The sequence below is a fragment of the Chelonia mydas genome, chromosome 4 (genome assembly GCF_015237465.2).
Source record: "Chelonia mydas isolate rCheMyd1 chromosome 4, rCheMyd1.pri.v2, whole genome shotgun sequence".
NCBI classification, from domain to species: domain Eukaryota; kingdom Metazoa; phylum Chordata; order Testudines; family Cheloniidae; genus Chelonia; species Chelonia mydas.
The window spans coordinates 100,189,307-100,213,954 of record NC_057852.1 but is presented as its reverse complement, the minus strand read 5'-3'; positions in this window follow the sequence as shown (position 1 = coordinate 100,213,954).

Sequence of the window (24,648 nt, the reverse complement as noted above, 5' to 3'; positions counted from 1 at the left end):
CTGCTTGAATAAATGAAACACTCCTACTAGAATCTCAATGAGCAAATACAGGAACATTCCTTGCAACATTATGTAAATTAGCAATGTCCACAAATTTGTTTCAGATTTTGGTGCTGTAGCTATGGCCTAAACTGCATAGGAAACTACAAAGTCAATATAATATGTTGTTGTGCTTACCTTTTGGGAGTTATTTTTACAGGAAACTATAAGAAAAAGAATGTATTATCATTATATAGTCACATATACTAAAGTCTGCTCTTCTGATCACCTTTCATTTACTAACAAGGAAATTCCACAGATTTGACAATGCTGTGTACAAAAATAATAGGCTGGTAAGAATAGTGATATGTATAGTGAATATCAAAGCTTCAAGTAGAACTTCATGTCTCATAATGAATGAAAAACGCTATACTCTTTCAGCCTGGGGTGAATATGAAAGTGTGAAACATTCTAGGAATAAATATGGTGGAAGGAATACCATGTCTAAAATCCTCTTAACATTTACATAATACATTCTACCTTGAAGTATTCCAGTGCACTTTACAAAACTCTCTGTATAGCATACCATATACATAAGGTGAATCCTCCTCATCTCATCTTCAGCAAATGGGATTTTTGCAGAGGATGGGTGAATGTCGTTTATATACCAAAGTAATCAATTGATACCACACTGAAATGTAGCCATTTCTGGGGCAAAATACAGCAGCTGTTTGGCAACACCAATATTGCCAAATCTCATGATATTTGTTTTATAAAGCCACAGCTTCTGGATTCATGTCCTTAGGTGAGAATTTCAGGTTTCAACTAAAATAAGTATGTTTCTAGAACTTATGGCTGTTGAGAAAAGCTTAAAACCATGATCTGTGTGAACTCTTAAAGGCTCAGAAACCAAAAGACAAATAAAATGAGCCCAACATTTATTTGGGTTAAAAATAATGAGATTTTCTTTTTTAGGTCTCACTCATTACTTTTCATATATTCATAAACTATAAGTCCAGAAGGGACCTCTGTGATCTACTAGTTTAACCTGCTGTGTAATACAAGTCATAGAACTTCCATGAATTCATTCTGTTTCAACTACAGCATATCTTTTAGAAAAAGGTCCAGTCTTGATTTGAAGGTTGCCAGAGATGGAAAATCCACCATGATCCTTGGTAAATTCTTCCACTGGTTAATTAACCTCACTGTTTAAAAGAAAAATTATATTTTATTTCCAGTCTGAATTTCAATAGCATCTGTTTCCAGCCATTGGATTTTATGTCTCTGCCTGCTAGATTGAGGAGACTGTTATCAAATATTTGTTCCTCTGTAGGTACTTATAGACTGTGATCAAGTCATCCTTTTATTGTCTCTTTGTTAACTCTATCACTATAATGCATTTTTCCCCACTACAGCACCTTCTCATACAGAACCTGGAATTCTTGTTCCTGAGTCTCAGTATTCCTTTGCTGCCTAGCAAATATCTGTGAAATTTATTGGCAAACTATGTTACCATCCGCATCCAGTGGCAGGTCCACATAGTAGATAACAGCCTACTACTACACTTACTCTAGTAGCTCAGGTAGTAATAGAAGCCTGTGTTGTGGTTCTAAGGATCGCAACCTTGTTAAGACCCATGTTGGGTGTCTATGTGGTTGCACAGGATGAAATTTCAGGTTTTTTTCCCATTTTAAACTTATAAAAATCCTGGAAAATTATATCCAGAAAGACTACACTAAAAGAACATTAAGGTTTCAAAAGCAAGTACCTAAAAGTTAAGAAATGCTTGAATAAAGGTTGCCATATAATCCAGTTCTCCAGGGTGACCTTCAACTACCTTAATCACACAACCATTCTTTCTCTTCTTGCTTCACCTGCCTGATGTGCCACAGAAGTTGCAGGTGTGCAGTGAATGACGAAGGGGATGGCACGAAGAGAAAAACCAAAAACATTCTATGGCAGTTGAATGCAACCATGGAGAATGGGATTCTTTCTTTGCCTCTGCCACAGTTCCTATGTGATGGTGGGAAAGTCACTTAAACCAAACTCTTTACAAATGGCCACTGACTGTTCCTTGTTTTCTGGGTGCCCAATCTGAAACACCAGGGGTCTGAGTTACAGACCTGATGAGCACTTACAAGTGTAACTGAGGTGAATGGGAAGTCTTGACTGAGCATCTAAAGTGCTGTAAAAAGCTATGTCCTCTGAAATTAGGCCGTAGGCTTTTCAAATTGCCCCCAAATTAGTTACATTCTTGAAAATTTTGGCCTTTAATCTCTGTCTAAGTTCCCCACGTGCAAAATGGGGATAATACCACCTCACCTCAAAGAGGTGTTGTGAAGATAAATTCATCAATACTGTAAATCACTAAGCTACTATGATGACAGCTTCATATAAATGTCCATGAGGAAATTAATAATTCTGTATTCAGTTCAGGATTTGGATGGTGTGCCATGAATCCTGCTTGGGACCATATATTGAATGCTGAGGATAAAAAGAAATTTCAGTTACCCATTCAGTCAGCATCTCCTGGGAACTAAATAAGGTAGGAGTCTGTAGAAAAAGATAGAATGTAATCATATAATTAAAGACTGTATCATAATGCTAGCACAAGGGGACAAATTAAAGGTTTCTGTGCACAGGTGACCTTAATTGTGGCATTTCCTAGCTTTTTGAGAGCTTGACTTTGCAAACATAATGTTTTAATATATTTTTTGAGTGTTTATATAAAATGCATGCACATGCATATATTTAGGTGTGTGCATGTGTATATGTATATGGTAGAGGCCATTTCTAGTATCTAGGTAGAAAGATTTTGATGGACAGAAAATAGATTGAAAGAGAGAAAATAGTTTTGTGGAAAATCTATTTCTAATTTGTAAGGTTTTTTCCTCCCTCCATTATCTCTCCTTTTTTTTTTTTTATGACGGCCAACAGTTTATTTGAATCATTTTAATTTTCACTTACTTTGAAATTTCATTAGGATCACTGCAATGTCTCTCTTATCTTATCTTTGGGATGTATAATTTTCAGTGTTTTTTTCAAACCTTAAATCCTTGCACTAATCCTGGTCATTCTAAGCTGCACCCCAAGGACAAACATATTCATTTTGCTTTTTAAACTTTAGTAAGACTCTTGACTGAGCAGCATGTTATAGGGACATAACAAATACTAGATTAGAAAGAACAAAGACAAGATTGTTTGCTAGTTAAAAAGAAGGTTATAATTTCAAGGTGATGCATTAATCTTGTTTATTACTATAGTGTCTAAGGACTAAGCAATTGTGGGCCCTTTTGTGCTAGGCCTTGAAGAGCTATCTAAATAGACAAGATAGACACAGAGTGGGGGGAAAGGGGTAGAAAACACAACCAGAGTAAACAATGTGATAGTGGCAAATGTCATATTTGTTCCAAAATTATTTTAATGTTTTGTTTTTATTTATTTTTATAATTATTTGTTTATTGGGGGGATTTACTTAGTGGATAAATTAAATGGGAAGAGAATAGGGAATGGGGAGAAGAGGGTAAGAGGAGAAGGCATGGACTGAGGCTGAAGTGAAGAGACTGTAAGGGAGCAGGAGGCTTGGTGCAAACAGCCAATCAGATTATGTCAGAGAAAGTCCATTCAAAACTGTAGAAAGTTCTCTGAACATCCAAAGATCCCTGGTTCTGCTCCTACTAGCTGGAGTCTCCAGCTTGCTTCTCTCTGTGGCTTTCTCCCAAGGCCACTTGGTGGAGGACAGGAAGCACCACCATTGTCCTAGTGCTCCCAGAGTAGACGGTGTCTCCCCTGAATAGTTCTGAGTCTGGGGACTCCTGTGTGGAAGGTTGGCCCTGGCTGGGCCTCATTTTGCCCCTTACTCCTCAGTGAAACAGTCCCTTTTTGGCTGCTTCTTCCCCTACTGCCTGGAATCTCTGACTGGCTCCTCCACTGCCACCAAACCAAAATACAAAGGAGATGTCAATTAGGTGCAAAACAACCACATTTAATATCTGGGTTCAAATTCAGGCTATAACTTTTGGGATGCAACCAAGTGCATTTACATTACAAGAGCAATGGTAATATGGAGAAGGCAGAATAGGCTAAATTCATAGCATCATAGAAGATTAGGATTGGAAGAGACCTCAGGAGGTCATCTAGTCCAATCCCCTGCTTAAAGCAGGACCAACACCACCTAAATCATCCCAGCCAGGGCTTTGTCAAGCTGGGCCTTAAAAACCTCTAAGGATGGAGATTCTACCACCTCCCTAGATAACCCATTCCAGTGCTTTCACCCTCCTACTGAAATAGCTTTTCCTAATATCCAACCTAGACCTGCCCAACTACAACTTGAGACCATTGCTCCTTGTTCTGTCATCTGCCATCACTGAGAACAGCCAAGCTCCATCCTCTTTCAACTACCTGAAGGGGGGTTCCAAAGCTGCTATCAAATCCCCCCTCACTCTTCTCTTCTGCAGACTAAATAAGCCCAGCTCCCTCAGCCTCTCCTCATAAATCATGTGTCCCAGCCCCCTAACCATTTTTGTTGCCTTCCACTGGACTCTCTCCAATTTGTCCACATCCTTTCTGTAGTTGGGGGGGCCCAAAACTGGACGCAGTACTCCAGATGTGGCCTCACCAGTGCCAAATAGAGGGAAATAATTACTTCCCTCGATCTGCTGGCAATGCTCCTACTAATGCAGCCTAATATGCCATTAGCCTTCTTGGCAATAAGGGCACACTGTTGACTCCTATCCAGCTTCTCATCCAATGTAATCCCCAGGTCCTTTTCTGCAGAAATGCCACTCAGCCTGTAGCAGTGCATGGGATTCTTCCATTGAAGGGTTAAAATCCATTGCTGATGTAATAACCTGGTATATGGATTTGTGTACAGGCCCAAAGTCCAGACTTTGGTCAAGAGGTCAGAGTCCTAGCAAATAGTGATTAGCTAAGAGAAAGCAGAATAACCAAAAGATAACCTTCCTTTTGCTAAGATATGGCCTCTTCCCACCTCCCTTTCCCAGGGACCAATGCCTGCCTTAAAACACGAATGAACAACTTGAAAGACAATCTTTATTGCCATATACTTTCACTGTTTCTTTGCTTTTACCCCTAGATATGTACCTGTTGGACAATCAGATGAGCTACTTCGTTCCTATGGACCCCAAATCAGAATTCAACATATATATGTTATACTAATACATTTATTAAAGTACTAATTAAATGTTAATTTGTCAACTTGAGACCATGGGCAGAGACATTATGTAACCTTTGACCATTGGCTACTGTGCTATCATGTCTTGTTGCTAGACCTATCTGGGGAAGTAGGACTGCCTACCCCATCACTTTCCCCCACCCATGGAAAATCCATATATTCTATTGTAATCAATTGATTGACAGTGTCTCTCTGAGCCTAATAAGCAAGGTGACACTCCATTAGCACTGTATGTAATAAACTCCTGTGCTTGACCTCTACATGGTGTGGATTTATGTCCTTCATCCATCTGAAGTGCAGGACTCTGCACTTGTCCTTGTTGAACCTCATCAGATTTCTTTTGGCCCAATCCTCCAATTTGTCCAAATTGTGTTGATCATCTCTCCTTACATCAGATTCTGTACCACTAGTCCCCATTAATCCATTACTTCAGCCATAGAGTACCCATAGTGTATGGAGGCTGAAGGTTTGATGGTAAGACAGCATGAAAGCAAAACATTCTCCCACCTTTGATAAATATAATGAGACCAGATTCTCATCTGGTGTAAAATTAGTATGGTTCCATTAAAGTCAATGATTTTACATCAGATGATAATCTGATCCAGTATTCTGGTCTGAAATGTGTGCACAACCCCACTGCACTCCAGGGTCGCCTCATATGAATGTGCTCTCTTCCATCTCTATCTTCTATGATGTTGGCTAACTATGGAACAACTTTGTGAATCATTGTCTCAGACAGAAAATTTATAGACTAATAGTGGGATTTTATAACCAGTTTATTGGAATTAGATGCCCAATTTTCACTGAAAGTTAATGGGATTTGGATGTTTAATACCCTTCAGCTTCTTTGAAAATCCAGCCTTGCACAGAGAGCAAGTTACAAAAGTTTTTTTTTTATCTCAGAAGAGTTGGGTTTTATAACTGACCAAGACAAGTGTTCAATCCTGAAAACACTCATGTCAGTAATTTCACAAAGCCCAGGACAAAGTGTGTGAGAGCTGAATATGAAACATTCTTGGCCAAGTGGATCTGGCTAGGGAACTAATTTTGGGGATAAATTAGGCAAATACTGAGTCTAAACATCTTTAGAAACACTGCATATGCTTCCTCTTTGACAAAGCTTTTCTGCCAGACCAAGAATGGCATTGTTCTAATAATTAGACCTCCAAATTTACTCTAATTGTGATATTAACTGTGGAAAAATAGATAAAAGCTTACAAAAAAATGTAATGACATATAATGATAAATATTAATGAGAGAAAGAGAAAAAACTAAATTAGTTTAAACAAAAATTCCTACTCAAATAATTTAAGGATTATGTTAAGATTATACGTGATATACAAGAGAAGTGTGGGACCAAAAATTAATGAGCCAAAATTGGTGTATCAGAAATTTAGGTCTAATTGGTGGAGAAAATGAAAAGTGGATGATCTATTCCACCTATCACTTCCTTTTGGGGTCCTCAAAAAGAGACTTTGGGAAGAAAAAATGGTGAAAGAGGAGGCAACACACAAAAATTGCTGACAGAAAGAAGGGGAAGGAGAAAGCTTCATCAGTATGGCTGCCATTGTGCCATCTCCTGGGACCCCAGGATCCCCTATGACACCGCTGGATCTTTGTTGGCCTAATCTGAAAAATGTCCTGACCTGACTGGACTGAGAGAGAGAGACCAGGAAAACATCATTACTTACACTGACTTTGGCTAAATCCTGAACACCATCTGGGAGATGAGACTTTGCAACCCCCTCCTGCCCTCCTCCCCCTCCATCCTTTTCCTTCCCCACCTTATTTCTTCTCTTTCCTCCCTCTTTCCTTTTGCCTTCTGTCTAATAAGGCTTATAATATTTTGTAACACTGCTATATTTTGTAACAGTGCAGTAAGCTTGTAACCAAAAAGGCAGCTAAAAACAATGCCCTCAATAACCCCATGGTAGTACAAGTCTGCCTGGTCTTGGAGTGGCTGATAAGACCATGTGTTGTGCCAGTGTTTTATCCAATAGTAAGGGTGCAAGTAAAAGTCAAAGCCAGAGACAGAAGTTGAATCTTCTATTGTTGCGGTTCTTTTTTTCTCCCTTGTGTGTGTCTTGTTTTGTCTTCTAATGAACAGAACTGGACTTTAATAACAACAGCAATACCAACAGCACCATCCCATCTTAATTAATTTCTTTTCTTTTCCACAAAAAATGACCAGTTATTATCATTTTTAATACAGTGTTTGTGTGTGTGTGTGTGTGTTCCTTTTTAAAACCTCTCTCCAGCTAGAGGGAAAGGAAACAAGAGATGTTAAAATAAAAGTCTCACTTAATATTTTACATTTCAAATGCTTTAACCTTTTTTCCTTTCTTTTCCCCATCCCCTCTGCATCTTTAATAAAAAGTTAGAAGAATGTTTAATGGTGTTTTTGCCGTGGTACTAAGCAGGCTGAGGTGTCTATATACCAGACCCTGAATGTTGTTTAATACTGTTTAATGTTGGACAGTAACCGGGTCATGTTAACACCTCTTTGGGCTCATTTATTCCATTGACATTAAGGTTGCAACTACACTTTGAACTGGAAGTTTAATTTCTGGCTCAGGTAGCTTTGGTTGAGTTAGTGCACTAACAATAGAGATGTAACCACGGTAGTGTGAGTGAAGAGATGATCTAGCTGCCTGAATAAGTACATAGAGTCCCAGGTGGGATTATACATGGAGCAGCGAGCCTGTCCCACCACCTATAATATTGTGGTTAATTTTTTTTAACGTTTACTCGGTCAAAGCTAACGTGGGTCCATCTATCTGACCTCCATATTATACCTCTAGCTCTCAATGAAGACCTCACAATGCTTAAATTGCCTTCAACCTTTTCCCCCATTAAAATAAATAAAAGCAACCCCCAAAACTAACTGATCAAGCAACCATAAAACTCATACCTTAAGCAGAGGTTTTATACCTCCAGAAAGGAGAAAAGTGAGAGTCCCCCTGGAGTCTCCTAGGCATGTAGCTATTGGTAATCATTTTTATATGGAAAGTGTTCAGATATTAACATGATCAGCAGCAATATAAAATGCTAAAATGGGTGTGAGTAGTTCAACAGAAGCCTGTGGGATTACTCACATAATAAAGGTTTAAAGTTTGGGCAAACCTTGCACAATCTACTGCTATAGTATAAACAATGTGCTTCTGGAGTTAAAATTGTGTGTGTTATATTTTGCAAACCCTGTTTTTGACACAAACACACAATTATGAATTGACTTAAAAAAAAGTTAGCTGGTGAATGAGTATCCCTATTATTAAACACAAATGCTATAAATAGCATCAAAGAGAACAGAGAAAATGATTGGCTAAGTAATATTGCTTTTTGTGTGAATATTCTTACTACTTTCAAGGTTGCTTCCAGGTCAGTAGTGACCAAGTCATTACTATCTAGTAGCTGTTTGTGGACCTATGTGAAATGAGCTTCTGGTCAGGCCGTTTCTTGGTGGACAGGTGTCTGTATCTAAAAAAGATAATCAAAATTAGCATTAATTGGTACCCTGGTTGCCAGGTGCAGCAGAGAGGGCAAAGATTAAATATGCATAAAGAACAAACTACCTTCACTTCTAGAATTGGTCTCCAAAGAATAGGACTGAGACCCATTAGTAAGGCAGTGTGGGGAAGCTGGAACTTCTGTGTTCCTGCTGGGCCTTTTCTGTAGCTAGAAGACTTCAGTCTCCTCAGTATCATCAGTCAGATAGAAACACCACATTATTTTGTTGAAAGCGGATCTGTGGATTGGGCCAAAAAGTGAGAATGACTCTATAGTCCCGTGGTTTGGGCACTCACCTGAGAGTTAGAAAATGGCTGTTTAAATCCCTTCCCTTCATCAGATGGAGAGAGGAACAGAACCAGGGTCTTTCACACCCTGGATAAGTTCACTAAACTAAAGGTTATAAGGGAGGCCTTTCCTGCCTCTTGATGTTTTTGTGTGGCGTTAGACATGTGCTGCTACTATTCTGGTAAGAAATAACTAACTCCAGGTTCCTGGCTGTGGATCAGAAGTAGAGATCAACACCTCCTTCTTGTCCAGACTTAGGGTCCTCACTGTGGGAGTGACAGGGCTTAAGACACACCTCTTTTCTCATCATCTGCTATTGGCTAGTTTAGACAGCTCCCTGCCTATCTCTCCCCAGGCATTGTATAGGAAGCTTAGGTGCCTCAGCCAGGCTTCCAGTGATTTTCAAGGTGCCTAAGAGTTACCTATTGCAATGCTCCGCATTGCAACATCTGTGCCCCTTTGTGGATCCAGGCCCTAGTGGTAGGGAATGGGTGGATACTTGTGTCCATCTCCTCTCCCCAGGGTGCTGGCTTATTGATCTGAGCAACTACAAAGGGGGAAAGGAGCAAGAGGGGAACAAAATGTGAGTCTGGGTCAGCAAAACTACGTAGTGTATATTAACTGTGGCTTGGCTGCTAGCTTGGAATTTGAGAGACCTGCATTTGATTTCCGCTATGACCTCAGGTGAGTCATTTAGGACTTGATTCACAAAGGGACTTTGGTGCTACTATCATTCTGAACATTATCACTCAGCTGCTGCCTAATGCTGTAGGTGCCTAAGTTTCCACCAGTGGGCATGTGTAAAACCACCTAAATCCTAATGCCAATCCAGCTAATAAGCTACTTGAACCTTCACCCACACCTAAGGCCTGGCATGATTCTCAAACTAGGTGTTCCCCTGCCTATCTCGACTGTGGGGACTGATCTCAACATACCTAATGTGCACAAAAAACAGCTGGAAATGAGCAGGTTGGGCATGTTAGGATGTGTATGTGTGCCCAGAATACCCCATAGCTCAGTGGGATAAGAGTGTAAGAGACTTGAGTTCAAGTCCCTACTCCAAATAAAACAAAGCAAGGATTTAAAAAGGAAGAGGAAGAGCTCTGTGTAGCTTTGAAAGCTTGTCTCTCTCACCAACAAAAGTAGGTCTAAGTTGCACCGATGCAGCTGCGCTGCTGTAGCGCATCAGGTGAAGACAAGCTATGCCGATGGGAGAGCGCTCTCCTGTCAGCATAATTACGCCACCTCAATGAGAGGCAGAGGCACTGGGAGATGCTCTCTTGCCGACAGACAGATGGACACCACTTTAAGTTGCTGTGTGGCTTTTTCACACCCTGAGCGACGTAGCTTACATAGACTTAAGTGGTAGTGTAGATAAACTCACAGAGAAGCAGTTACAATATTGATTTGGGCACTCTGAATTTGAGACTTACACTTTATAAAGTGAGTTGATCACCCATGTATTTTCCTATATGTTGTCTGCAGATCGAGTGGATGAGCCCCTAAGGAGAGCCCTAACCTATTATACTGCAGAAGGGTGTCACAGTCTCCACAGCCTGCAGAAGGCTATCAATGTTTTCTAATATGCTGATACATTCAGGAGAAAGGTTAGTCTACTATAAAGGCTAATAAATCAACTTACCTAAACCCGAATACTTTTATGTTGAAATTTGTGAGGAGGAAAATTCTTATCATTGTGACTCATACCTAACCTGCTACTCCCTCTCTTGGAATTTTATTAACATTTTCTTATTGTTACAATATTATGAGTGTGAAGGACACTTTACAGACTTTCCAAAGCACACTGAAGTCAGTGAAAGGACTCCCATTGTCTTCAGTGGGGTACAGATCAGGGCCAAAGTGCTTGGCATGAATATATATATGTAACAGTCATATGCTCCCAGGGCTGCACCCTGTTGTTTTTGAAACTAATAGATTAATAAATTATAAGGCCAGAAGGGACCATTGTAATCATATGGTCTGACCTCATATATAACAGAGGAGGTAAGATTTCCCTGAATTAATTCCTGTTTGAACTAGAGCATATCTTTTAGAAAAATATCCAGTCTTGACTTACATCCAATCTTACTAGTAAAACTCCCATTGACGTCAATGGAGATAGGGAGTTTAGATATATATCATAAGTGATGTTACAAAGAGGCTTGGAAGGCAAAGAGCCGGGTTAAGATGATGTTGTTGTTTAGGTGTTTTGTATATGTATCTTATTGGTACATCCTTGTAATATTTTATAGTTTGCATGTTTTTATAAGAAAAGATATTTTCGCATATTTTAATGTGGTAGGCAGAGAAGGTAGAAGAACATGTGGGAATACAAGAGGATGAAGTGGAAAGGAAATGGGGATGGTGAAGAGATAGATGAGGGGAACAAGAAGGAGAAGGGGAAGGCATTAGGATTTGGAGGGTTAATGTTAACAACAATGTGCTGTCCTCACTGGGACTACTTGTGTTCAATACCTTGCAGAACCGAGTCCTCAGTGAGGCTAAATTAGATAAGGTCTGTGCAGTTCTATGCACATGGAAAACACAGTATGAGTGCTAAGTAGGAGTAAAACTGCAGGCAACCTAGTCTTTCTGCATACAAAGTAAATTCTGTGTAATGATTAATATTTCTTTCACCTCATTCCAGTTACTATGAATTAGAGGTATAGAAAACATATCCCAGTTGAAGGTAAAATGTCTTGTTTCTGCAGTTCCTCTGGAGATAAATATGATGTTATTCCATTGACCTCCAGTGTTTTTGCTATGAAATTATGATTAATATATTTTGCATATCACTTAAAATTGCAATGAAAAGCAACCAGGGTGTAGTTAAGCAGTATTTCACCTGCTCTTTCATCACTTCATTGGTGATACTGAAGTTGGTACTATGTATAACATGGAGCCTGTAATTCTATTTTATGAATGTGAGTTGTATTAGTATGCTTTTCCTTGCAACACCAATGAAAATAAACGCGTGCTAAATAATAAATGCTTTATATACTTTCTAGGTCAGGCCATGAATGTAATTTGAATAAAATATTACTTGTATACGGTAGGTTTACAACAGTGAAATGATAATCAGTGTGAATAATATATAATTTCTAACTGCAAGGATTTTAATATATTTATTTATTTTTGCTTTTAATTTAAGATATATCCATAACCAAAATCATAAAATGAGGAGAAGGTGATTAGCTGGTTTTATGAAATTGTTATTCCAATTTCCTGCTTTGAAGTTCTTCTAGTTAACATTAATTTTTGTGATGGGCAAGGAGGAATATATTTTTTCCACTGGCATTCCCTCCCCACTTATAGGCTGCAGTTAAAACTCTGCTAGCTAGGTTCTAAAGTACAGAATCTTCTGGGAAACACATAACTCAGAAATTCTTCTTTCACATATAAAATAGAGATGGCCTCTCTTAACCTTGTTAGTGGCCATTTGATGAACTTCTCTGATCTTTATTTCCATTTTCTTCAGGTTCTGATTAACTGAAGCAACAGATGCAGTGTAAAGGTAAAGCAACAAAAGGTATTTTATTTAAGGTAAGCTATTTTTTGAGTGGGTATCTCAGTGATCTAAATGAACTGGTTTGTCTCACTACTAGAGCTGGGCAAAACTTTTTGGAAGAATAGTTTAGTTGCCAAAAAATGCAGTTTCAGGGCAACTACTATTAATCATGAATTTGACATGAGATTGAAAAAGCCTTACTCCAGAATACCCTGTAGCCCAGTGAGTAGGGCACACCTACCTGTATAATGAGAGACCCTGTGCAAATCCCTAGCTCAGATCAGGCAGACTGGGGACTTGAACACAGGACTCCTACATCTTAAGTGAGTGCTCTAACCAGAGGGCTCAAGTGTATAAGCAGGTTGCTGCTGCCTCCCCGTCCTTAGTTTTATGAATGGTGTTTCCAGAGTTCCCTTGCTTTTCATAAAAAACAAGTAAAAATGTTTTAAATTGTTTGAAAACATCTGAGCTGAAACAAATTTTTGTTTTGTTTATTGTTTAGCTGAGGAAAAATATTTCTGGCTGATATAAAGAAAAATTATTTTTTTGTTCAGCCAACTAATCAAAAAATTGATTATTCACACTGCTCCACTCATTATGAATTTTCAAGAACTGATTATAACAAAGATTTGATTAGAAGAAGTTCATAACAGTCTATTAACACCTGACTAACTTGTGTCAAAGTAACACTCAGATGCCTCTGTCACTAGATTTTAATATATCACATATCCTCAGATTCCACCACAACTTCTCCCTAAAACAGGATTAATACGAACATCTTTGTCTGCATTATCTTTGCACCATTCATCCCAGGTGCCAGACTTTCTTGAAGCATCCATGCTTCTTTTGTCTGGCCAGGAACTTGGAGTGTAAGATCTCCTCTGAGGATGCCACTCTAGGCTAAAGGAAATTCATAATGAATGTTCATTTAATGTTCCTTATCAGTTCATTAAAATGCTTGTGCACCAAGTTTATGAACATCTTTGATAAACATTTGGATTTGTTGTGCATGAACTGCTGATGAATAGTCATTAAACTGTCCTTAAATTTATTCACTATGAATGCCTATTAATTTCTCATGAATTATTATAAAATTCAAGCTTGCTCTGGCAGTCATCCATAAACACAGAATAATCTTTCATAGTATATGTATACTTTACTATTAATAATAAAATAATATAGACTACAATATGATTAATGTGTAGATGATGTACTTTGCACTGGTAGTAATTTCATCAAACCTAACTATGTTAAGAGAAAACTATACAGGGGACTTTAAGCATGGCAACCACTAACTTTAAGACACCCTGCCTAGCGGACTTCACAACCCTGAATTAGGCCATACAATGCATGAAACATTTAGGTGCATAAAAAAGGGATTTGCAGAAGCCAGCAAATTGAGAGAGAGGCTGCCTAAGCTAGCCAGTAGGAAATGTCAAGGAAAGGGGTGGGGCATAAACCCTGCCCCTCAAAGTAAGTTAAGCACCTAACTCCAGGATAAAGGAAGGTCTCTCCCTCCTCTCCAGATTCACAGATGTGAACTATGCTACTATATATAGTAAGGATGAAAGAATTTGGCCCTGAAACTGCAGAATCCTCAGCTTTTTTGACTTTTTAAATTAGATCTTGTCAATGAGCATTAAATAAAGTATCCATGACATGTGCCCTTTTTTGATGAATGCTTGTTTGCACTATAGAGCTGATCAAATAACATTGTTTGAATGAGATATTCTTTGAATAATATTAATACTTTCTTCACTGCATATATAAAAATATTATGTTAAAGAACATTAAGTTTGCAAAGCCAAGCATTCAAATGTTAAGAAATGCCATATTTAAAGTTTCCTGCTCAACCTTAATTCAGCCCCCTGGTACATATGTGTTATGATACAGTCTTTTAATTACAGGATCACATACTTCTCTTCCCCTCTAACTTTGAGTCCCATTTTCTCTTCATCACAGCCTCCGTTCCCCCGGCTCCTTGTCCCAATCTACTTGACTAGCTGTTACCCAAAGAGAAGGCAAATTTCAAGAGTTGATTTATTTTGACTAATAAAATGCCTTTCATTTTAGCTTCACTGTAATATCTGGTTTTGGCTGGCTACCATTTCACACAGCAGAAACTAGCATCCACCTTTCCACTGCTCGTATTTCAGAGAAGGAAGAAAGGAAGAGAGAGATCATAAAACCTGAGTGCTAGGTGATGCCGGTAGTAAGTCATTGTACCGTTGCCTAAAAGAAACTGCTGACAGCCCCGCAACCTGAAGCAAATACTCACCAGCAACTACACACCACACAACAAAAACACTAATCCAGGAACCTATCCTTGCAACAAAGCCCAATGCCAACTCTGTCCGCATATCTATTCAAGGGATACCATCATAGGACCTAACCACATCAGCCACACCATCAGGGGAATGTTCACCTGCACATCTAACAATGTGATATATGCCATCATGTGCCAGCAATGCCCCTCTGCCATGTACATTGGCCAAACTGGAGAATCTTTACGCAAAAGAATAAAGGGACACAAATCAGACATCAAGAATTGTAACATTCAAAAACCAGTAGGAGAGCACTTCAATCTCCCAGGACACTCAATAACAGACTTAAAGGTGGCAATTGTTCAACAAAAAAACTTCAAAAATAGACTTCAACGAGTAACTGCAGAACTGGAATTAATTTGCAAACTGGACACCATCAAATTAAGCCTGAATAAAGACTGGGAGTGGATGGGTCACTACAAAAAGTAATTTTCCCTCTGCTGATACTCACACCTTCTTGTCAACTGTTGGAAATGGGTGACGTCCACCTTGATTGCATTGGCCTCGTTAGCACTACAAAAAGCACTTTTCCCTCTCTCGATATTCACCCGTTCTTGTCAACTATTGAAAATAGGCCACTTCCACCTTAGCTGAATTGACCTCATTAGCACTGACCCCCCTCCCCAACTTGGTAAGGCAACTCCCATCTTTTCATGTGCTGTAATATTTATACTGCTTGCTATATTTTTCACTCCATGCATCTGATGAAGTGGGTTTTAGCCCACAAAAGTTTATGCCCAAATAAATTTGTTAGTCTCTAAGGTGCCACAAGCACTCCTCGTTGTTTTTGCTACAGTTTAATATAAGTTGGAAATAGATCAGTCAAGTTCATAGTAAAAAAATAAAAAGCCAAAAAAGGGTCCAGAAGTTAAAAAAGCAAAGTACTAAAAAATTTTTTAGAAATCCTTGTGGAGGGGTAGGCTCTGAATACCATACTGTGAAAATCATCAGCAACAGTTGCCGGTAGGAGATATGGCCCAACCTCATGCAAGCATTTCAGCCAACCTAAAAGAACTCATAAAACGAAACACAACATTTTAAGATTTTTTTTTTTAAATATAAAGGAGCCAGAATCTCTCAGGCTATAGCATTGTTAGCCTGAATTTGATAACAGGCTGCTTCTCTCCACATCAGTTTTAAACCAGTGTAACTCTATTGACTTAATAGTTAGTCCTGATTTTCATTAATGTCTTTCTGTTCCAGACTGAGGTAATATTAACAAAAATGTAGCCAGTCAGCAGCACTATCCTCCCATTTCTTAGTATATCACTCACAAGTATTTTAAACAAAATTCTATCCAAAGAATATTTTCTTTTCAACTTCATTTTTCAAAGCTTGCAGCATTCCTTGTGTCCCCTAAAAGGATGTGCCTGACCTATGCAGAGGGATGCAAAGAGGTGGGTGTGGGGGGGGGATCTTTGCAAGCTCTCGCCTCTCTAACCCCCCAGCATCCATAGTCAATCCCCAGGCCTGATCCTCCTCTCACCGACAGCAGTGTAAATTGATTGGCATTACATTAGTTTAAATTAGTGTGAAAGGAGAATCAGACCAACTATATTTATTTTTTCCATTTAGAATTTCTTTTCTCCTTCTCTGCTCCTTATTTCCCACTCTCTCTCTGTAACTGTTTTCACTCTGTGCAGTGTCTGTGCCATTTTCACGCTGCTTTTCATAAGAATTTTTCCTTCTCAGTCCTGTTTTCACAGTCCATCTGAAGCAGACTATAAACCAAATAAGGTACTAGTTCAAATTCACTCTCAAAGGATGGATGATTCAAGATCAGAAATCAAACAAGGTGAATTTGCCTTATCTATGTTTTCAATCAAATATAGTCATCATTAATACAGGGCTATGACTCCTTCCTGTGCAGCCTTATAGGATGTGGAGCTTGCTGCCACCACCACTGTTCAAATACATGCAGAAGCAGTCCCTGCCCTTTATAGCTTACAAACTATATAGACAAAACAGACAGTTTTTACTTGTGTGAGTAATTCCACTGAAGTTTGCAGAATCAGTCTCAGGGTTTAAGCATTTATGTTGGCATTTATTTTATCTGACAAACTGAATACACTAATTTCAAAGATTCCCTTAACATAGTCTGAAAATTTACACCAGTTTAGGCTCTGGGCCATAAATAATAAAGAGAAGGAGATATCCACCCGTTAATGCTTGAGCAAAACCTCCATTAATGTTAATGGGATTTAGGCATGCACATCAAGGGGCAATATAAACCAAAGATCCTTAATTTATTAAATCAAGGACTCATGCCTTTATCTAATTATCTAGGAGTAATCAAAAGTGATAATTGCACTTTGGTAGGGGACAAGGTAATTGAAGACACCAGGCTGATTGAATAACACCGGCCTATGATTATTTTTATCTGGAATAACAACAAATAACAACATATTGGAAAATAACATTTTGAAAAGTAAATAATTTTAAATATATTAATGAAAATGGAAACTACACATTAAAGAGGTTTAAAAAGGCTGAAATGAATAAAAGAACCAGACAAAATAAGTGGACAGTAAAATGATATTTTAAACCACATTTCATCTAGTTCAGAGATGCTAAGTTCTTTCTTGCACAAGCAAGAAAACCAATCCTTCACTTATGCTTATAACTTGCTTTATTATAAGCATCGCAGATAACACCTTTAGTTAAGGTTGTCCAATGCTTTCCTTTTTCAGTACCTGTTTTCAGTTGCTTGTAACTTTGCCAGACTTTAACCATTCAGGCTGAAATTTTCCATGCTGGGAGTCTGCCTCAGGTTGACAAATGCTGGTCAGAAACCCCAGAATCTTTGCCGTGTCTCCATTGCCAGGGGAAAAGCAGAGACCCCATTCCCCTAAGAGTATAAGAACGACAATCCCCCCTCACACTTATGCTTCCTCATATATCCTGCCCAGCTATGTGATAGGCAGGGATCCCTTAACTTTTTTCAGGCTATTGCTTTATCTTGTCATATACCCACTCCCTACCATTGTGGCACAGAGCACACTCTGTCCAACAATTTAAGGCCAGAAGAATGGCCACACTGGGTCAGACCCAGGTCCATCTAGCCCAGTATCCTATCTTCCAACAGTGGTCAAAGCCAGGTGCTTCAGCAGGAATGAACAGAACAAGTAATTATGGAGTGATCCATCCCCTGTCATGCATGTCATGCAGCGGCTGACACCCAGAGCATGGGGCTAATAGCCATTGATGGACATATCCTCCATAATTCATCTAGTTCTTTTTTGAACCCTGTTATAGTTTTGGCATCACAACATCCCCTGGCAACAAGTCCCAGAGGTTGACTGTGTGTTATGTGAAGTACTTCCTTTTGTTTGTTTTAAACCTGCTGCCTATTAATTTCATTGGGTGATAGCTAGTTCTTATGTTATGTGAAGGAGTAAATAACACTTCCTTATTCAGTGTCTCCACACTATTCACAATTGTATAGACCTCTATCAAAGCCCCTCTTAGTCATCTCTTTTCCAAACTGAAAAGTCCCAGTCTTTTTAATGTCCCCTCATATGGAAACTGTTCAATATCCTTAATAATTTCTGTTGCCCTTCTCTGTACCTTTTCCAGTTCTTGTATATCTTTCTTGAGCTGGGGCAAACAGAGCTGCACACAGTAGTCAAGGTGTGGGAGTGCCAGGGATTTATATAGTGGCATTCTGTCTTCTTATCAATCCCTTTCTTAATGGTTCCTAATGTTCGCTTTTTTGACTGCTGCTCCACAATGAGAGGATGTTTTCAGAGAACTATCCACAATGACTCCAAGATCTCTTTCTTGAGTGGTAACAGCTAATTTAGACCCCATCATTTTGTATGTATAGTTAGGATTGTTTTCCAATGTGCATTACTTTGTATAACATTGAATTTCATCTGCCATTTTGTTGCCCAGTCACCCAGTGTTGGGGAGCCCTTTTTAACTCTTCACAGTCTGCCTCTGACTTAACTATCTTAAATAATTTTGTATCATCTGCAAATTTTGCCATCTCACTGTTTACCCCTTTTTCCAGATCAAGTATGAATATGTTGAACCGTACTAGTGCCAGTACAGATCCCTAGGAGACACCGCTGTTTACCTCTATCTGAAAACTGATCCTTTGTTTCCTGTCTTTTAACCAGTTACTGATTCATGAGACAACCTTCCTTCTTATCCCATGACTTCTTACTTTGCTTAAGAGCCTTTGGTTGAGGGACTTGTCAAAGACTTTCTGAAAGTCCAAGTACACTATATCCACTAGATCATCCTTGTCCACACATTTGTTGACCCCCTCAAGGATAATTCTGTTCTTTACTATAGTTTCAACCAATCTGCCTGGTACTGAAGTTAGCCTTACCAGCCTGTAATTACCAGGATTGTCTCTGGAGTCTTTTTTTTACGAACATGGTACAGCAGCTGATTTAAATGATAGATTACATACCACAGTTAGTAGTGCTGTAATTTCTTATTTGAGTTCCTCCAGAACTCTTGAGTGAACACCATCTGGTCCTGTTATTACTGTTACTGATTTATTACTGTTTAATTTATGAATTTGTTCCCAAACCTCTGCTATTGATGCCTCAAGCTGCAACAATTCTTCAGATTTGTCACCTAAGAATGGCTCAGATATGGCAATCTCCTTCTAACCACTTCTTTTACTTTGTTGGTTAGCCACGGTGGCACTTTTTTGGCCCTCTTACTGTATGGGGAGACTTTGGCAAACCAGTAAAGTGCCTGAAACCACTATTGCTAAAAGTAGCCAAGTCAGCAGGCCATAAATTGGCTATGCAGTGGCCTTAGCTTAACCAAGGCAGGAGGGGAGTGGGTTTTGGGTGCCACAGAAAGGGCAGCTTGACCCAGTATCCTTCCTGCTAAGAATGTTGAAATTGCTGATATATGTATGTTAGAAAAACAGGGAGCTTGTCTATATGTGCCCTCAGGAATGTGTCTGTCAGGGTCTCAAGGCATGCACACTCTGGAAAAAAAAACATATCTGGTTATCTGATGACCATAAGGAAACCTCTTGCTTGACCTTTAAAAACTGCTTGCTTAGCAAGTTTTTTTTAAGTGATATGTCTTGTATTACTAATGTATAAATAAGGGGGAAAAGTTTGAGATAGCTGGACTCTTCGGGAAGGTTTCTTCAGGGACACTCCCTCTGGATGCATCTTGGGGTCCCCACTGGCAGATGGAAGTTTGGCCAATGGAAGCCTGTCGCTGTGCCACTCGAGAGTCACACTCAGCTTCGGTAATTATCAAGGGTTGGGGGTGTATTACTAACCTATTGTGGACGTGTGTAAGTGCTTGAGACTAAGTTTAGCTTTAAGTAAAAGCACTCCTGTGTTGTCCTGTTTGTGCCAGCCATCTATCGGTTGGACAGCCGTGTCTCCCTGGATTTATTTCCTGACACCACCTTGCACAGAGTAAAAGTTACCAAGAGCTTTGGACTGAAAGAACCCTAGGTAACATTACTATGTTTTTGAATTTGGGGCATACATTTAATTTGAACCTCTGTTATGGTGTTTGTAAAAAGTTTCCACACAGCTTCCTCGTTTTTGTGTAGTTCCCCTTTCTGAAGTTAAATGCTACTGTGATGGGATCTTTTGGTATTCTCCTCCCACCCCCAAGGATCTTAAATTTTATTATATTATGGTTGCTATTACCAACCGTTCAATGATATTCACCTCTTGGATCAGATCCTGTGCTCCACTTAGGACTAAATCAATAATTGCCTCTCCCCTTGTGGGTTCCAGGACTAGCTGCTCCAAGAAGCAGTCATTTATGGTGTCAAGATACTTCATCTGTGCTTCCCATCCTGAGATGACATGTACACACAGAATATGGGGATAATTTAAATCCCCCATTATTATTGGATTTCCGGGGGGGGGGGGGGGAAGGGAGGGGGGCGGTAGCCTCTCTAATCTCCCAGAGCATTTTACCATCACCATCCTAATCAGATGATTGGCAGTATATTCCTACTCCAATATTCTTATTATTATTCTTATGGAAATTCTATTTATTCTATGGTATACAGTAGTTTGATTTAGTTAAGATTTTTACTCTATTTGACTCTATGCTTTCTTTCACATATAGTGCCACTTCCCCACTAGCATGACCTACTCTGCCATTCTTATATATTTTGTCCCATTGATTATCATCATTCTACCAAATTTCTGTGATGCCTATTATACCGTATCTTCATCTAATACCAGGCACTCAAGTTCACCCATCTTAGTATTTAACAAGCATAGCCCTTCTAGGAAGAAACATCTACATCCATGTGGGCCTCACTAGCACTATGGCACCCTGTGAAAGCATAGAGCTGTAGAGCCAGATACCACTGACAGTGTTGGCTAGGGACTGGCTCTGTTTGCAGCCATTTCAGAGGGGTATAGGTACTGACACCCCCTAGACACTCCTAACACCTACAGCACCTTTTACCACTCAGGAGCCCACTGAACACCATTTCTACTCCCATAGGGCACCCTAACTCCCACATCACCCACCTACTCGCCAAGAGCTACTTCCTAAACCTCCTTAGCTAAACCCCTAGCTCCCTCCACCCTCACAAGAAACTCCTAATGCTCCCCCAGCACCACCTACTCCTGAAACCCCTGACTCCTCAGCATCCACCTACTTGCCCTCCCAGCACCCCCTAAACCTCACTTTTTCCCTGAGGAGCCCCCAACCTGCCCAAGAGCCCCCTAGCTCCCACCTAGCTCTCTACTCTCTCTCCCACCTATCCCTCATGTCTCCTAATGCCTCATAGCACTCATCTACCCCTCTCAACTCCCCCAACCCTCCATCACAGTTTGAGTAACAGCACCCTGTATCTCCTCTTCCATGATCCACTCCAGGAGTTCACAGTCAGGTCTGTAGTCATCACGTGTCTCTGGGCAGGTACCCTTGTCCTACTACCTTCTGAGTGGGGGACGGTTTTAATAGCCCCCTGCCTTACACTGTGATATTCTCATAAACTCAGTCAGCCTAATGGCCAGGTGACTGCCCTTTGCTTTCTCTCCAAGAGCTATGACCAGTGTATTGCCAGCTGTTATAAGTTACCACACAGCTCTTTCTACACACGCACATTTATTAAGGTAAAAGGGTATGGAGAAAACTTAAAAACAATAAACATTCCTTTGAACAGGCTAAATGTTTACCAGAGGTCACCCATCAGTCTTATGCGGCCCTAGTAAGCCAAAATGTTTCCAGCCCTTATGTAAGTGGAAGTAGGGGCTGAATGAACTGAATGACAGCTAGCTGGGAGGGAGAGACACTTCAGGAGCAAACTGTATTGACATGAACACGTCTTTTCTGCTTAGATATCCAGCAGATAGAGCGGTGTTGTTCAAAGTGATCAACTTTGGCTGGTGTTGGGTTACAAATCACTTTAGTACTGAATGCAGGGATAGTGACATGCTGTTATCAATGTTGTTGTCTTTATTGTATGAATAAAGGGGAGCAGAACTGTGCTCAACCTGTCCCAAATAAAGGAGTCAGCCTCAGCGCTGAAAGTAGGGTTGCCAGGTGTTCAATTTTCAACCGGTCGAAAAGGGACCCTGGTGGCTCCGGTCAGCACCATGGACCCGGCCATTAGAAGTCCAGTCGGTGGTTCTGCGGGTCTAAGGCTGGCTAGTCCCTACCTTTCCTGGCACTGCGCTGCGCCCCAGAAGTGGCCAGCAGGTCTGTCTCCTAAGTGTGGGGGGAAGGGCGCAGGGCTCTATTAGCTGCCCCTGCTCCGAGCACCAGTTCCGCACTCCCATTGGCTGGGAACCATGGCTAATGGGAGCTGGGGGCGGTGCCTGGGGGCAAAAGCAGCGTGTGGAGCCTCCTGGCTCCCCCGCCCCGACCAAGGAGCTGGACCTGCTGGCTGCTTCCGGGGTGCAGCGAGGAGTCAGGACAGGCAGGGAGCCTGCCTTAGCACTGCTGCGCCACTGACTGAGAGCTGCTCAAGGTAAGCCCGAGCACCAACCCCGAGCCCCAAACCCCTGCTCCCGAGCCCCCCCCCCACAAAACTCCCTCTTGTACCCGAAACCCCTCATCCCTAGCCCCACCCCAGAGCCCACAACCCCAGCCAGCCCTCACCCCCCCATGCACCCCAACCCCCCCAGCCCAGAGTCCCCTCCTGCACCCCAAACCCCTCATCCCTGGCCCCACCCCAGAGCCTGCACCCCCAACCCAGAGCCTGTACCCCCTCCCACACCCTAACCCCCTGCTTTAACCCACAGCCCCCTCCCATATTCCAAATATCTCGCCACTTCCCACCTGGAGCCCTATCCTGCACTCCCAACCCCTCATCCCCAGCTCCACCCCAGAGCCTGCACCCCTAGCTGGAGCCCTCAGCACCTCCTGCACCCCAACTCCTAAAGTTTAGGCACAGAGTCAGTAGCCCAGCAAAGCAGCACAAAACAGACAGTGCAGCCTGGTGAATATGGCCCTTAATTTGCGATTTACCAATTAGTTTGGAGGGCTAACAGTGAGACCAGTGATATGTGTAGAGTGGGGAGAGCCAACTCCCTGAATCCCAGTATCTTTGGGTATGCCTATCCACCATAGTAAACCCAGCTCAATGACCTACACATATAAACCTGCTTGTCTAAATGAGCAGCCACACTGCACTGGTGTTCTTGCCTCATACTCATGCTGGCATGACCATGCTGTAGGAGCCGGCACATCAGACACTGTGGTTTTTGCGGGAGAAGCCCTGGCTTCTTAGTGCCTTTGCTAGCTGTAGGGGTTGGTTCATGGTGTAGCATGGGAGGACTTCTCTGTCCATCCTTGCCCTTAGCTTGTCAGCATAGCCAGCTGAGACAGGGAAGGGAAGAACAACCTAAGGGCATCCTGCCTCTTGAAAAAAGGTTATTAAACTTTGGACGATATAAGCCAAGACAGAAGCCATCTTTGACATCCATCACTAGACAAACACAAGAGAACAGAGCTTGTGCAAGCTGGGAAAGATGAGTGCTTCAACCAATGGGAGGTTGAAGTCTCTGGAAACTAAATACAGATGAGAAACCTGCTTAGGCAAATATCTTTCACTTAGGAAGACAAGGGATGCCAGCATCCTGTATTTCTGCAGAAGGTCATGACTGAGGGAAAGTTAGCCATGTGGGAAGAATGAAGATTGGAGAGAAACCATCTTGAACAAAGCCTGTACATTGCTAGATTAAGTTCTAGGTGTGCGTTCTCACTTTGTTTGTACCCATTTCTATCTTTATTCCTTTTACTTGGCATTACTTAAAGTATGCCTTATTGTTAATAAAATTGTTTTATTTTTTACTACAAACCAACTCAACACTGTGTTTGAAGGGAAGGGTGGATTTGCCCCAGTTAAGTTAGTAAGCTGTAATGTTTGTGTCTCTTTAAAGAAGCAACAAACTTTATAATTTCTCTGAATGATCAAGGTGAGGGCTGGACACTTCAGGGCACTAGCTTTTGGGGAAATTCTGGACTGGGAGTATGTCGGGGTCATCTTGCTAGTTGAAACCCAGGGTGGAAGCCCGAGTTGGGCTATAGCTAGGCTGCTGGGGTCAACAGTTACTGAACCAGGGCTGCCTAGCACACAGACACTCAGGGTGTGACCTGCATGCTTGTAGACTGGCTGTAAGCTACAGCAGTATGGGGCCAAACACTGGAAGTTTTCATTGGTGTTACCATGTGTAGGGCTGCACATGTTGGAAATTAGAGTTTCTAAGGGTACATCTACACTAAAAACTTAAGTTGACCTATATTAGGTCGATTTACACATGAGTCTCAAACACGCAGCCCACAGGGTTATTTCCTGTGGCCCGCCAAGTTCCCCATGCCCTCTCCCCGGGAGTTATTTCCTGCGAGCCGCCAAGCTCCCCTCCCCCCAGTACACCATGTCC